Genomic DNA, 14,590 nt, shown 5'->3' with positions numbered 1-14,590 from the left:
GTTTCTGTGTTCTTTCTCCCAAAAATTAGGCCTCCTATAGCCAGAAAGATTTTGCGGAAACTTCCCCAGAAGTCACGGCTTGCCAGAACACACACCCGCCCACCAAACACTTCACAAAAGGCCCCTTGAGACCTTCACCAAGGGCCAAGCTGGTGACCCTGTATGTAGCATGCATGCAGAACTCGAGGCTATGGCGCCCCCTCCAGGCCATGCCCCGTCGGTGCCACGACCTCACCTTCCCGCAGCACAGCACACCATGCACCTCTGAGCTGCCGAAGGCTGCCTGATATTTGCTCACGCTGTTCCACCCACCTAGGACTCCCTTCCTGCCTTCTTCCTGAGCCAACTCCAACTTCACTCACCCGTCACCAGCGGGCCCAAGTGCCACTTCCTCCAGGCTGCCTTCCATGATCACCCGCTTTCACCCAGCCCTGCCCAGCCTGCGCTCTCTCTGTCAGCTGCTTTGTCCGCTTCCCCCATCGGCCGGACGTCCTGACCCTGGAACCCACTGCTTCCTCCCTGCACCTAGCACAGGGCTGGCTACACGGGGAGGTGCTCATACACGTTCCCTGAATCCCATGCAGGACTAAGGATGAGGGGTGGATGGTGAGGTCACTGAGTCACCAAAGGTCCCCCAGGCAACCCACCACAGAATGTTCTGGAAGGACCATCACTAAGATGACCAGCACATCGCGCAGCAGATCCCAAGCTGTCGTGTCTTTCACTCTCTCAACAGACATCAGTGGGGCACGAGGCCCGGGCACAGGGCTGGTACCCAGAGGCTCCGGGAAGAGCCTGGGCTGGAGGCTGGGAGGCCTGGGCTGAGCCTCACCTCTGTTACCACCTCCCTGGACCCAGGTGAGGCCTCCCCTGCTCAGGCCTCAGTTTCCCCATTGGTCCCACAAGAAGGTGACACGGAGGTCCTGACCTCTTGTCAGCTTCCTAAGACCTTCCAGGCGATGCTGGGATGGGGGTCCCCAAGACAGATGCTGACTGTGTTAAACAGAAGGGCTCACACAGGGCGGGTGTTCCAAACACCCACGCTGCCTGCGTGTTACTGACAGCCTGTGACGTCAATGGTAGAGGAATAAAAGGGTGTGACTCTCCCACAAGAAGCAGGACAAGCTACGGCCGGAGCCCCAGGCGGCTTGGGGACCTGGGCTCAGGGGCACAGTCTGACCTAGAACATCAGGAAGCAGGCAGGCCCAGAACCCCTCATCAGGCCATCACCATGCCCTTCACCCCCTAATCTCTGCAGAAAAGAGGGCATTTACTCTCAAGGGAAAACAATGGCTCACAGCCCCACTTAGAGACCACTGTCCTGAGGGGAGATGGACAGTGAGGCAAGAGCCTGAACAGCAGGAAGATGAAGGGCAAGAATGAATACGGTGACTGTGGAGGCCCCAGGCCCCTTCCCCGACACGCTCTCAAACTCTGGAAGCCAGCCTTGCAAACCAGGGAACTCATCTCTGGGGAGAAAGACACGTCCAGGAGGAAAACCTACAGATAGCAACATCAGGTGCTCCCCAAAGAGACAGCCAGGGCTATCGTGGTACATTCCCCCTCCACATATACACACATGTATACACACAGCTTATCAACAGCTTTGGGACTTCCCTGGTGGTCCTGGGTAAGACTCCACACTCCCAATGCAGGGGGCCTGGGTTCGATCCCTGGTCAGGGAACTAAGATCCCACATGTTGCAACTAAAGATCCCACATGCGATTGAGACCCCGTGCAACCAAATAAATAAATATTTTTTAAAAAACAGCTTTCAAGTGTCTGGTTCTTAAACACAACACATAGGGTCATCAGATCTCAGAGAAAAGCCTCCAAGCTGAAAACGGGCAGAGGCGCAAATAAGAAAGGAAATTGGAGAAAATGGGGTTGATGCAGGGAAAAAAAAAACATATATATATATAGTTATCACCATGGTGAGATGATAGAAGATGTTGCATCCATGAAATTCCAGCAGGGCGCTGTTAACAAAAGAAATTAAAATGTGGCAGAATATTTTAGTTTTGGTTAAAGAGTAGAAGAGGTAGCTGAGGAAATTTCCCTGAGATTGAAACAAAATAACAATGAAGCGAGACAAAAACCAGGGACTCACATGTGAATACTACAAAAAAGAAGTCAGGAAGAAAAAAAAAGGGGTGGGAAATTTTGAAAAATTCACAGGATGAAAGATAATATTTGCTCCATTTAAAGGGTTACCTCAATAATGAACAAAAACCACTCACATCTGAGACACACTGTCTAGAAACAAAACAGGCCACATACGAAGGATGAGATACTCAATAGAGACAAAGGAGACTGGAAGAAAACAGAGCAACGCCGTCCACGTTCTGAGGGAAGGTGATCTGCTACCCACAACTCTACACCCAAACTACCAATTACTATGGGGGACAAAATACTTTTCCTGACGTACCATTTGGCCAGACAGTTATCTCCAGTGCATTCTTTCTCAGAAAAGCTACTGAAGCGTGTGCTCCACCAGAATGAGGGAGTAAACCAAGAAAAAGGAAGTCACAGGACCTCAGGACCAGGAGCTCCAAGACAGAGGAAGGCAAACGGAAATGGTGAAGGGCGATCCCAGGATGGTGAGGGTGCAGAGGCCTGGCAGGCAGCTAATCCAGATTGGGGCAGGGGTCAGAGGCTCAGGAAGTACAAGAAAAATGAGCCAACAGAGGGTCCAGCCCAGCTCACCACACTGCTGAGAGGCATTTAAAACCCTGCAGGAGACAGGGATGAACCACGATGGGTACACAGGGAAAAAAGCAAACAAACAAACCAATTAATTACTTTACAAAAAACAATAGGTTATACAGTGAACATTTAACCAAAAACTGTGATGGGACTATAGAAAAAGGATCAGAGATGTGTATATATGGATAGAGAGACTAAGTCTCTAAGTTTTCACTGTAAGACATTAAAAAGGAATCTCTAAAATTGAAAAATAAAACGCAGCAATATGAGGTTGTTACTTAGAGACGCCGTGGTAATAAAGGAGCAGCTACCCAATATGCATAGGGAATAGAAATCACTAGGGAGAAGACTGTTGGCTTTACCATAAGCCTTGTAGCTGTTATGACTCACTGCGCACATGCATTACCTTAACAGGTGGCACAGTGGTAAAGAATCTGCCTGCCAAGGCAGGAGACGCAGGAGATGCTGGTGTGACCCTGGGTTGGGAAGATCCCCTGGAGAAGGAAATGGCAACCCACTCCAGAATTCTTGCTTGGAGAATCCCATGGACAGAGGAGTCTGGAGGGCTACAGTCCAGGGCGTTGCAAAGAGTCTAACGCAACTGAGCAACAATAGGGTAATAAATAAAACTGCAATGAAATTAAACGAAGGCGTCAGAGGCCAGGCACTCCTCACCTGCCTCCTGCCTCTGCCCAGAGCAGCCTGATCTCTCACTTGCTCTACCTACTGCTCAAAATCTAGAACCAAATAAAACAAGGCCACAGTTGAGACTGGTGGAAAGACAGAGCAGGCAGAAAACCTGAACTGGTTGGCTCCTCTGCGATTCTGAGGGTCTAAGTGCTGGGAGGTCTGGCAACCAGGTTCAAAGGCAGGTGATCCGGCCAAGCAGCTCCTCACCTGGCAGGTCCGACAGCCACGAATGGCATCGCAGGTGTCACCTGCTGAGAATCTGCAACATGCTCCCCCATGCCCGACATCTAACCCTCACAACAGCCCCACAAAACTGGCAGTAGATCAGTGGATGAAGGAACTGGGGCTCAGTTATGTTAAAGAAGTGCAAATTGGTTAAGCAGAGAAGTCAGAACCTGAACCCTGATCCATCTGTAGCTGAAGCCACGATTTCTCCATATCTGTCACAATCACCCAGACGTATTATATACACCAAAGTTTTTGCATTAAACATTTCTCTAGAAATGGAAAAAATGGTGCTATACACTTGAGTCCTTACAAAACCTCCTGCTGAGGAGCTCTCAATGACTTTATTTTAAACAACATAATATTTTCAAGATATCTTGTGGCTTCGTAAACAAACCTTTAAAGACCATTTTGAAAAGCAGTACAGATTTTAGAACAAAATAAACGAATTCAGCAAAGGTGCAGGATACAAAAACAATGGGGAAGACAGCTGCATTTTTAAACACTAACAATAAACAATCTGAAAAGGATATTAAGAAAACAACCCTATTTGCAATAGCATCATAAAGAAAAAATATATAAAAATAAATTTAACCAAGCAGGAAGAAGATCTGTATGTAAAAACTCCAAAATGTCTGCTAAGAGACTAAAGAAGACACCAATAAGTGGAAAGATATCCTGTGCCCATGCATTGGAAGACTTCCTATTATTAATATGTCAATACTACCCAAAATGATCTACAGATTCAATGCCATTACTACCAAAATATCAATGATGTTTCTTTCGGAAACAGCAAATCCATCCTAAAATTCACATGGAATCTCAAGGGTCCCTAAATAGCCAAAGGAATCTCGAAAAAGAAAAACCAAGTTGTAAGTCTCTTACTTCCTGACTTCAGAACTGAATACAAAGCTACAGTAATTAAAACAGTATGGTACTGGCATAAACACAAACACACATATCAATGCAATGGAATAGAGTCCAGAGATAAATGTATATGGTCAAGTTATTTTTTACAAAGAACTTAAGACCACTCAATGAGGAAAAGACAGTCTTCCACAAATGCTGCCGGGAAAACTGGACATCCACATGTCAAAGAATGAAGCTAGCCACTTAATCCATGCTTCCTAAGTCACTTTATTCACATCTCACTTTTTGTGACCCCCTGGACTGTAGCTCACCAGGCTCCTCTGTCCATGGGATTCTCCAAGCAAGAATACGGGAAAGGGTTGCCAGGCCCTCCTCCAGGGGATCTTCCCAACCCAGGGATCGAACCCGCATCTCTTAGGTCTCCTGCATGCAAAAAGTAACTCAAAATGGAACAAAGATCTAAAAGTAAGAGCTAAAGCTATAATACTTTTAAAGAAACCGTAGGAGGAAAGCTTCATGACACTGGATTTGGCAATGATTTCTTGGCTATGACACCAAAAGCGCAAGCAACGAATGAAAAAACATATCAAAGTTTAAAACGTCTGCACATCAAAGATACCACAGGCAGAGTGAAAGGCAACCCAAAGATTGGGGGAAATATATTTGCAAATCACATTATTAGGCAAATGCAAATAGAACTCTGAGATAATAACCTCACATACATCAGAAAGGTTACTATCAGAAAAACAAAACAACAAGAGCTGGTGAGGATATGGAGAAATGACAGCCCTCGGGCACTGTTGGAGGGAGAATAAAATGAAACAGCCACTATGGTACAGAAATTTCTCAAAAAATTTAAAACAGATCCAGCAACAGATTCCATTTCTGAGTATATAACCTAAGGAATTGGAAACAGGCACAAACAGGCATTTGTACACTCATATTCAAAAGGCCAAAAGGTGAGACCAACTCAAGAGTCCATCAGCAGATAAATGGATGAATACAATGTGCTCTATCCATACAATGGAATACAATTCAACCTTTAAAGGGGAGGGAATTCTGACTCCAAGCTTCAGCATGGGTGAACCTTGAGGATATTATGCTCAGAGAAATAAGCCAGTCACAAAAGAACAAAGCCTGTATGATTCTACCTGTAGCAGATGTTTATAGCTAAATTCACAGAGACAAAAGAATGGTGGTACCAGGGGCTGGAGGAGTTAAGTGTTTCGTGGATACGGGGTTTCAGTTTGAGAAGATGAAGAGTTCATGAGACAGATGAAAGAGAGGGCCCCATGACAGTGTGAGGAGACAGACGGCAGTGAGGGCCCCATGACAGTGTGAGGAGACAGACAGTAGTGAGGGCTCCATGACAGTGTGAGGAGACAGACAGTAGTGAGGGCCCCATGACAGTATGAGGAGACAGACAGTAGTGAGTGCCCCATGACAGTGTGAGGAGACAGACGGCAGTGAGGGCCCCATGACAGTGTGAGGAGACAGACGGTAGTGAGGGCCCCATGACAGTGTGAGGAGACAGACAGTAGTGATGGCCCCATGACAGTGTGAGGAGACAGATGGCAGTGAGGGCCCCATGACAGTGTGAGGAGACAGATGGCAGTGAGGGCCCCATGACAGTGTGAGGAGACAGACAGTAGTGAGGGCCCCATGACAGTGTGAGGAGACAGACAGTAGTGAGGGCCCCATGACAGTGTGAAGGAGACAGACGGCAGTGAGGGCCCCATGACAGTGTGAGGAGACAGACGGCAGTGAGGGCCCCATGACAGTGTGAGGAGACAGATGGCAGTGAGGGCCCCATGACAGTGTGAGGAGACAGACGGTAGTGATGGCCGCATGACAGTGTCAGGAGACAGATGGCAGTGAGGGCCCCATGACAGTGTGAGGAGACAGATGGCAGTGAGGGCCCCATGACAGTGTGAAGAGACAGATGGCAGTGAGGGCCCCATGACAGTGTGAGGAGACAGACAGTAGTGAGGGCCCCATGACAGTGTGAGGAGACAGATGGCAGTGAGGGCCCCATGACAGTGTGAGGAGACAGACGGTAGTGAGGGCCCCATGACAGTGTGAGGAGACGGACAGTAGTGAGGGCCCCATGACAGTGTGAGGAGACAGACAGTAGTGAGGGCCCCATGACAGTGTGAGGAGACAGATGGCAGTGAGGGCCCCATGAGAGTGTGAGGAGACAGATGGCAGTGAGGGCCCCATGACAGTGTGAGGAGACAGACAGTAGTGAGGGCCCCATGACAGTGTGAGGAGACAGACAGTAGTGAGGGCTCCATGACAGTGTGAGGAGACAGACAGTAGTGAGGGCCCCATGACAGTGTGAGGAGACAGATGGCAGTGAGGGCCCCATGACAGTGTGAGGAGACAGACGGCAGTGAGGGCCCCATGACAGTGTGAGGAGACAGATGGTAGTGAGGGCCCCATGACAGTGTGAAGGAGACAGATGGCAGTGAGGGCCGCATGACAGTGTGAGGAGACAGATGGCAGTGAGGGCCCCATGACAGTGTGAGGAGACAGACGGTAATGAGGGCTCCATGACAGTGTGAGGAGACAGACAGTAGTGATGGCCCCATAATAGTGTGAGGAGACAGACGGCAGTGAGGGCCCCATGACAGTGTGAGGAGACAGACAGTAGTGAGGGCTCCATGACAGTGTGAGGAGACAGACAGTAGTGAGGGCCCCATGACAGTGTGAGGAGACAGATGGCAGTGAGGGCCCCATGACAGTGTGAGGAGACAGACGGCAGTGAGGGCCCCATGACAGTGTGAGGAGACAGAGGGTGGTGAGGGCCCCATGACAGTGTGAGGAGACAGACGGCAGTGAGGGCTGCATGACAGTGTGAAGGAGAGACAGTGGTGATGGCTCACTGATAGTGGGGAAGAGATAGCCGCCAGTGATGGCTCCATGACAGAATGAAGGAAGTAGATGGTATTGAGGGCTCCATTCACAGTGTGATTGAACTACATGCCACTGAACTGTACTCTTCAGCAAGGTTACAGTGGTAAATGTTTGTATATTTAATCAAAAAAAATTTTTTTAATAATTTTAGAAGAGAACTGAGCACCCTGAATCCTACGTAGAACCTTAGTTTGTTGGAACTCTGAGAGTCCTTGAATCTTAGAACCCTGGTGGCCAATCATTCTGACCTTGGAAGCGAATAAATCTAGAACTTGGGAAGTCATCAGCATTTCAAGGTGGACAGGGACTGAGTGGCCATCTAACGACTGGGCCCCCTTACCCTCCCCACTTTATCAAAAAGCCCTAATTGAGGAGTTCCAGGCTAGGAAGTCTATACTTGCTTCCACCCTTCCAAAAAATTCCCAGCATGGATTTCACCTGGGATCTGACCACTCTGCATGAAAGGCAAGGATGCAGGGCAGAGATCTGACCCTCATGTTACTGAACAAACATTTTCCATAAGGTTCTTCTGGTGCCTTCTGACACCTACAGACCAACCATTTAAAGGGGGGAAATTGATCCAAACAATCTTCTTTGCAGTAAACTGAAGTAAGTATTTGAAAATGGTAAAGACAAAAGATTCCTATTTTTAAAATACTTCTTAGTGAAACCAAGTGTTTTAAAGCTAAACAAGCATTTTGAAGATTAAAATATAGGAGAGTAGAATCCTCTCACCACTTTTGTGTATTCTCTCCTTCATTCCACAGTCACTCTCCTTGGTCCTAATAAGTTCTGGACCCTCTGTGCTGGGAGCTGGGGACAGAGAGGCTCCCCCCTCCCCAGCCCCTTCTCCTGTAATCTAGTGTGGGAAAGACACATGCAAGCGATTTGGGATCTGTAATGGGGGTGGTGGTCTTCCCAGCTGGCGCTCGTGGTAAAGAACCTGCCTGCCAGTGTAGGAGATGTAAAAGACCTGGGTTCGATCCCTCGGTCAGGAAGAACCCCTGGAGAAGGAAATGGCAACCCACTCCAGTATTCTTGCCTGGAGAATCCCATAGACAGAGGAGCCTGGTGGGTTAAATCCATAGGGTCTCGATGAATCAGACACGACTGATCATACACGCATGCATACAATGGGGGTGGTACCAAGTCCCAAGGAACCATACACAGCCGTGAGTTTTCCTTTCCCCCATCAGAAGAGAGGGGGGAGCTTCGTAAAGGCGGATGAGAATGGGCATCAGAGAAATAGCAGCTCTCCAGGCAGACAAAGCTGGGAGGGGTCTCCGGGAAGAGGCATGGAGGTGGGAAAACCCACTAGCCAGGTATTTGGTAACTGCTTAAAAACCTAGGGCAGATGACGATGCGAGAGGGGGCAGGCCTGGGAAGGGACAGATGGGGTCACAGCAGGAGGGGACGCCACTACCCAGGAAGGTCTGGACTTCACCCGGGACACAGCAGGGAACCAACAAAGAGTGTTAAGTGGAGAGGGTTCTGGTTGGACCGATAAACAAAAAACTTCTTTCAAACACCAGTATGACAAATGCTAGTCTGGAAAGTGACTATTTGGAGTGGCTGGGACGCCACCAGAGAAAGCCCAGCTTTGTCAGCTCCACGCTTCCCCTTCAGTGTCACGGCTGTCAAACCAGCCCCGAATTAGCTCCAAACGGCCTTCCCAGAGCGCTCAGATCTTCATTTGCATCGTGCACACTTGGAAAGGTGTGAAATCCCTTCTTAAGAGAAATCAAGAAAACAAACCTATACACTTTTTAAAAACTGATTTTCTGAAAAGCAAATTTTCTAGAACTAAATCCTAGGTTTTAAATATCTGATATTTTTTTAAAAGGAAGGCAGGGAGCTTCCCCGGTGGTCCAGTGACTGAGACTCCATGCTCCCAGTGCAAGGGTGTGGGTTCAGTTCCTGGTCAGGAAACTAGATCCCATATTTCACAACTAAGACCTGAAACAGCCAGATGAATAAATAAATAAAAACATTTTTTAAAGGAAGGCATCCTTGCCTGATATTAACAATAGTGATTAAAACTCCCATAGGGGAGTCTGGGGGAGAATGGATACGGATATATGCATGGCTGAGTCCCTTCGCTGTCTACCTGAAACTATCACAGCATTGTCTGTTAGTGGGTAAAAAAAAAGAATGAACACTGTATGGGCAAGAGCTTAAATCTGGTCCATCATTTAAAACAAAACGAAACAAAAACAAAGCTCCCATCAACTGGGCATCTGCTTTTTGCCAGGCATTTTAGATGCGTTCACAAAACAGCCACAACAAAAACAGTAGTGGCATTTATTGTTACGTGAGTAGCTCTCAGGTCAGGCCCTGTGCTGAGCCCAGGGCTCAGCCTGCCTGGATCAGTCCCTGCCTCACAGAACTCTCCCAATATCAGTCCCATTTTACAGATGAGAAAACTGAGGCTCAGGGAGAAGACATAATATGCTGAAAGCCAGGTGGCTTGGAAGAATGGAGCCACAATCCAAACTCAAGGGGGTCTCTCCAGATCCACATGTTTAAACAGGATCCCACCTGCAGTGGCTTATTCAATCCTCACAACAGCCTACAAAGAAATGTGTGTTGGCCTCACACTGGTTCTTGCCTGGAGAATCCCGGGGACGGGGGAGCCTGGTGGGCTGCTGCCTCTGGGGTCGCTCAGAGTCGGACACGACTGAAGCGACTTAGCAGTCAGCAGCAGCAGCAGATGAATACATTGAGACCCAAGAGAGTAATCACTTCCTCAGCGCTCCCCAGCAGGCATGTGGCCAGGCAGGACAGGGAAGGCAGTCCTGCCCGCTCCAAAGCCGCTCTTCTCTCACTTCTGGATTTATAAATCATTTAATTTATAAATAATAAGTAACAATATTGAGTGCCGACTGGGTGGCTGTTGCTGTCCATGGTGCTGAAGATGCAACATGACTGAGACAAACAGCACAATCCTCGCCTTTGAGGAATGAACCTTCCTAGGAATCAGCAATAAACGAACAAAGAATTAAGTACTAGGTCAGGTGGGGATAACAGATATGGAAAAAAATAAAGCCAGGTGAGAGGGACAGGGCACATTGAGATGGGGGCGTGGATCATGTAGGGCCATCAAGAAGGGCTCTCTGGGAAGGTGACCCCTGACAGCCAGGACCTGGGTGACCCCCAGGAAACTACATTCCTACACCAGGTCTCAGTCTCCTCATCTGTAAGGTGGGGATGACAGTACTCAGGATCCAGGCTGTTTGTTTCAGAGCAAACAACATGAATGCACCTTTTAAACTGTAAAGTGCTGTCCAGAAAAAAAATCATTGTTCAGCTCTCATACAACCTGTATATGAGGCCTTGTAGCAAAATGTGGCTCTCACATATGAAACATAGAGTGTTGAACCCTCTTGTGTCCTGTCAGCAACTTAAATATGACTTTGTGAATTGGTTCTGATGCTTTAAACTGTTACTTCTGACCACAAATACTAAAACAGACTTGGAAAGGAGGAATCTGCTGATAGAAAGGGCATGGATTCTCTGAATATACAAGGTCATCTTAAAAGTGAAAGTGTAGTCACTCAGTCCGACTCTTTGCGACCCCATGGACTGTAGCCTCCCAGGCTCTTCTGTCCATGGAATTTTCCAGGCAAGAATACTGGAGTGGGTAGCCATTCCCTTCTCTAGGGGATCTTCCTGACCCAGGGATGAAACCTGGGTCTCTTGCACTGCAGGCGGATTCTTTACTGTTTGAGCCACTAGGTATTAAAAAAAGAATTTAAAATTTTTTAAAGAGCCTAGGCCTTGGGTTAGAATCTTGATTCCACTTTTATTCACTATACAATCTTGGGCTAGCTCTCCACCTATCCGAGCTCAGTTCTTTCATCCACAGAGACAGTAACAGCAGACTCTTCAAGGGGTTGTCTTGTCCCTACAGTAGCCATTAACCCCCTGTGGTTATTTAATTTAAATTAATTGCAATGAAATGAAACACAAGAGTCAGTTTCTCAGTCACACTAGCCACCATTCAAGTGCTCAATATCCCCAAGAGACAGGTGGCTGCAGTACTGGACAGCTCAGGGTCTGGCTACTCATCAGCTGGGAGCTGGCTAGAAATGCAGAATCTCTAATTGATACCTACAGGGCATTTCATCCAAAACCAGCAGAGGTGACTTTTTTTTCAGGTGCACATGCAACTTCCCCCAGGATAGATCACATCTTGGGTCACAAATCAAGCCTTAGTAAATTTTTAAAAATTGAAATCATTTCAAGCATCTTTTCCGACCACAATGCTAAAGACTAGATATCAGCTATAGGCAAAAACAACAACAACAACAACAAACTATAAACTACAAAAAAACCACAAATATATGGAGGCTAGAAATGCAGGATCTCCAGCCCATCTCAGAACCACCAGACTGAGACCTGCATCTCAACCAGATTTCCCGCCACCTCTCCAGGGAATTCTCATGCACCTAGCATCTGAGCAGGGCCGCCTGGGAGAGGCTGGGGTAGGGGTTGGGGGACACTCCACGAGAAGGGGCAAGCTCTGTAAGCCATGGCAAGGATAACAGGACAGGGCAGTTCCCACACCTTCTTTAATTGATGGTCCTAACCTCCAAACCAAACTAGTCACCGAACCTCTGACAAAGGTTGGGCTGAGTCCAGGTGCAGGGGGCAGGCAGAGGAAGGTGGTGTAGACAGAAAAATAGAGTCTCTCAGACATTTGATAAGTGTGTGCACAGGGGGACGGAATATTTCAATTCTGTGCTGGGCAGGATTTTCTGGCTTGTTGACTATTCCTGTTTTGGAATGAAGTCCAACATGAAAATGACATTTTAAAAAACCCACAGACTGATTTCATATCCAAACACATCTCTCCATGTTTGTAGGAAAAAAAAAAAAAAAGCATACTAGCAAGAGAATCTTGCTTCCCCCAACTCTCTAATGGCCAACCAGCTATTTCTCTTCCAACCAACGATTTCTCCCAATTCTTCCACAGCCCACAACCAGCCCTGATGAGGAAAAATGCAGTTCAGGGCAAAGAAGAAGGTTCACAATGGAAAACCCAGCAAAGCCTCAGAGAACAAGTTGTTCTTCGTCTCTCATTGGCACAATCACCAGTCTGGGAGGAAGGCCTCACCATCCTCCTCTAGATGGATGAGGACCCTCAGATGCAGGGCAGGTGAGTCACCGGCTCTCCATCTCACACACCTGGGAGGCGGTTGAGTGTCTCCCCTGGTCACAGGCTACCACTTCACCCAGTTCTGCCTCCTTGACATCATGGCATTTTCTTGTTTATGTTCCTGTTGCATGGGAGTCTTGGCTGTTTTGCTCCCCACCATATCCTGGGCATCTAACAGATGGCTTAGACTAGAGAAGGCCCTTAGTAAATGTACGCTGAATGAATGAAGGAGTGCAACCTAATGGCAATAAGAGCTCCAGCCTTGGACTCTTGGACAGCCTGCCCCTTTGAGTTGGAAGGCCTGCACCCCACCCTCCACTTGTCCAAACACTGCCCAGATGCCAAGGTCTCCCTCCTACATGAAGCAACCCCACCTGCCCTACTTGGTCCCCATCCAGCCTCTACGGTCCCCACTGGCCCTGAGGCCCTCCAAGCGCACCCCAGGCCCCATGTCTCCTTGCCAGTCCTTGAAGCTTCTACCAACTCTCTGACTCAGAGCTGCTGCCCCCGCTAATAATGTCCTCCCTGATGTGGACACGGCTGGCTCCCTCCATTCTGGTCTCTGCTCCGGTGCCACTTCATCAGAAGGTGATGTCACACCCTGTCCCCTGATCCCTGATCCCTGATCCTCCCAGCATGTTATAGCCCTGTTTGCCCATGGCCTGTCTTCTGTGTGTTCACTGCTGCATCTTCAGTGCCCAGAATCATACCCTGCACATAAAAAAGGGCTCAGCAAATGTCCACTGAGTAAAGAATCAGGTGCAAATGGGAAAACACACACAGTAATGACGGTGACTGCTGTGAGGTGGTGTTAAAGTAAGACGGCAAACTCCAGACAACAAATATACATAAGACAGTGGTAGAAGCGGGTGTGGTGGGCACATTCCAGCGACCTTCAGGGAAGAGGGGGAGTGTTGATTAATTTTAGACTAAGTTGGATATGTATATTAAACTATTACGAGTAACCATTAAACAAATTGAAAAAGAATGGAGAATTTCCAAACCAGTAGAGGGGAAAAAAAGAAGCTTCCATCAATCCAAACAATAAGCAGAGGAGGGAGACAGAAAGCACAACATGAATGACAGAAATGTTTTATGTCCTAGAAAAGACTAAATAAAGAGTCATTATTTTTTCTATTCACATTATTCAAATCAAAAATCTTTACCAAGGTCCCCCTACACAGAAATGACCAGAACACAGGTCTGATCCTCAAGAGAGTCACAGCTGAAACGGACATCAGACATCGCTACAGGGGATGGACCAATCAGAGGGACTGACACATCTCCTCCACCCAACAAGGCAGCCGTTTGCAGATAGACCAGTCAGAGGGACTGACACATCTCCTCCACCCAACAATCGCAGCGTTTGCAGATGGACCAATCAGAGGGACTGACACATCTCCTCCACCCAACAATCGCAGCCGTTTGCAGATGCGTCCACCATTTTTCACCTTGGCCCCCAGGAAGCTCAGGCTCAGCACAGCGAGCCCACGTGAGCCCTGGGTGTTGATAGTCTAAGCCAGCCCTCTGAACTGCTCTGATTTCTTTGTCTTAATTCTGGCTCTTAATTTATCACCAACACTCTACCATTTTACCATTCTTACTGTTTTTTATAAACCGTCTCAAATCTTTTCACACAAGATGAGATATAAATAAGCAAGCAAAAACCCAAACGAACAACGAAACAACGAAACACAAAAAATAAAACTAAGGAAAAACTTTGAGAGAGCCCACACCTTTCAGAGAAATACATCTGTACCTTATTTAAACATTAAAAAAAAATTTTAATATAAGGCAAAGACTTTTAGGATGCCAGTCTTAAAAAACCCACAAAACATGTTTGAAATACACACACACACACCGCAGTGGGTCTCATTTCATTTCCAAAGCCATTCTGTTGTAAATAGATAATTAGCACTTAAGCACACCTTTCAAGGGGTTTATACATTAACATGAAAATACTATAATTATGGCTGGCCAAAATCGCTTGACTACCACTTAGAATTCTAGATTTTTCATCTTTAT

General features: G+C 47.4%; 1 protein-coding gene and 1 long non-coding RNA gene across 3 annotated transcripts in view; one reads left to right on the top strand and one right to left on the bottom strand.

Annotated features, from left to right (window-relative positions):
* MPPED1 (metallophosphoesterase domain containing 1) overlaps positions 1-14,590 on the bottom strand; it is an 82,609-nt gene that overhangs the window by 34,438 nt on the left and 33,581 nt on the right. The window lies entirely within an intron of this gene.
* LOC112446781 (uncharacterized) lies at positions 7,276-14,440 on the top strand. The gene is made up of 3 exons (XR_003034890.2): positions 7,276-8,016; positions 12,383-12,565; positions 13,736-14,440. It is a non-coding gene; the product is annotated as an uncharacterized lncRNA (long non-coding RNA).

This window comes from Bos taurus, chromosome 5, assembly GCF_002263795.3.
Source record: "Bos taurus isolate L1 Dominette 01449 registration number 42190680 breed Hereford chromosome 5, ARS-UCD2.0, whole genome shotgun sequence".
In the NCBI taxonomy this organism is placed as follows: domain Eukaryota; kingdom Metazoa; phylum Chordata; class Mammalia; order Artiodactyla; family Bovidae; genus Bos; species Bos taurus.
This window is presented reverse-complemented; position numbering and strand designations above follow the sequence as displayed.